Genomic DNA, 2,076 nt, shown 5'->3' on the forward strand with positions numbered 1-2,076 from the left:
TTTGGATCCCAGGAATGGCTGCCAATAATTCTAGCCTATACCACGAAGATACTAATCTCACGGACTCGGTCCGTGTATTAGATATCCAAGAGGGTATACTCTGACTGTCGTCCAATGACTACGTTGAACATCATGTAGACCGCTTTGTGGTTGTCAGGCACGCGATCTTGGCTAAGCGAGTAACGAAGATTGGATGATTGTCACGGGTCACCCCTTCATTCTAACTTAACTGAATTAAGTACGAAAGTATATCTTGGAGAAGAAGCAGGCGTGAATTGAATAGAAAACAGTAGTAATTGCATTAATTCATGAAGAACAACAGAGCTCCACACCTTAATCTATGGGGTGTAGAAATTCCACCGTAGAAAATACATAAGTGAAAGGAGGTCTAGGCATAGCCATGAGGCCAGCCTCCAAACGTGATACAATGGTGAAAACGTATTTCAAAGATATTCCAAAGATAAGATGTAAAATAAATCTCTAAAAGTAGTTTTTATACTAGACTAGTAACCTAGGGTTACAGAAAATAAGTAACTAAGTACAGATAGTGCAGAAATCCACTTCCGGAGCCCTCTTTGGTGTGTGCTTGGGCTGAGCCTTGAGCCTTACACGTGCATAGGCTGTTCCTGGAGTTAAACGCCAGCTTTGGTGCCAATTTGAGCGTTTTACGCCAAGATGTTTTGGGCTGTCTTTGAACGCCAGTTTGGGCCATCAAATCTCGGGCAAAGTATAGACTATTATTTATTGATGGAAAGCCCAGGATGTCTACTTTCCAACGCAATTGAGAGCGCGCCAATTGGGCTTCTGTAGCTCCAGAAAATCTACTTCGAGTACAGGAGAATCAGAATCCAACAGCATTTGCAGTCTTTTTTCAGCCTCTGAATCAGATTTTTGCTCAGGTCCCTCAATTTCAGCCAGAAAATTCCTGAAATCACAGAAAAACACACAAACTCATAGTAAAGTCCAGAAATGTGATTTTTGCATAAAAAATAATAAAAATATAATAAAAATTAAATAAAACATAATAAAAACTATGTAAAAACAATGCCAAAAGGGTATAAATTATCCGCTCATCAGTCTACAAACTTATGCTTTTTTTCCTTTGCTATAAGAGACAGAGCTAAGATATGGTTGGATTCTCAACCAAAAGAGAGTCTAGATTCTTGGAAAAAGCTGGTTAATACTTTCCTAGCTAAATTCTTTCCCCCTCAAAGGATGAGAAAAATTATAGTAGAAGTTCAAACCTTCAGACAAAAAGAAGGTGAATCCCTCTATGAAGCTTGGGAAAGATACAAGCAACTGATCATGAGATGTCCTCCTAACATGCTCTTAGAATGGTCTATCATAGGCGTGTTCTATGATGGTCTGTCTGAGATGTCCAAAATCTCATTGGATAGCTCTGCAGGTGGATCACTCCACTTGAAGAAAATGCCTGTAGAAGCAAGAGAACTCATTGAGATGGTTGCAAACAACCAATTCATGTACACTTCTGAAAGAAATCCTATAAACCATGGGATCTCTCAGAAGAAAGGAGTTCTTGAAGTTGATACTCTGAATGCCATATTGGCTCAGAACAAGATCTTGACCCAACAGGTTAATATGATCTCTCAGCATTTGACTGGAATGCAAACTACAACTGACAGTACTCAGGAAGCTTCTTTTGAAGTAGAAGATTATGATCCTGATCAACTTACCATGGAGGAGGTGAATTACATGGGAGAACCCTATGAAAACACCTACAATCCTTCATGGAGGAATCACCCTAACCTTTCATGAAAGGATCAACAGAAGCCTCAGTAAGGCTTCAATAATAATCAAGTTGGAAGGAACCTAAATAGGTTTAACAACAGACCACCATTCCCATCTTCTCAAGGGAACATGGAGACTCCTAATCAGACCCTTTTTGACTTAGTCACTATAGTCTCCACCCTCTCTAAGACCACTCATAGTTTCATAATTGAAACAAGGTCCTCCATTAGAAATTTGGAGGTACAAGTTGGTCAATTGAGCAAGAGAATCCCTGAGACTCCTCCTGACACTCTTCCTAGTAACACTGAAGTAAACCCAAGAGAAGAG

The 2,076-nt window shown here is 39.8% G+C and overlaps 1 non-coding gene across 1 annotated transcript; it reads right to left on the minus strand.

The window, feature by feature from the left end:
• Positions 1-1,221: 1,221 nt before the first annotated feature.
• Positions 1,222-1,330, minus strand: LOC112763999 (small nucleolar RNA R71). The gene has a single exon (XR_003182975.1). It is a non-coding gene; the product is annotated as a small nucleolar RNA R71 (small nucleolar RNA).
• Between the last annotated feature and the right edge of the window lie 746 nt (positions 1,331-2,076).

This window comes from Arachis hypogaea, chromosome 2 (genome assembly GCF_003086295.3).
Source record: "Arachis hypogaea cultivar Tifrunner chromosome 2, arahy.Tifrunner.gnm2.J5K5, whole genome shotgun sequence".
Lineage (NCBI taxonomy): Eukaryota > Viridiplantae > Streptophyta > Magnoliopsida > Fabales > Fabaceae > Arachis > Arachis hypogaea.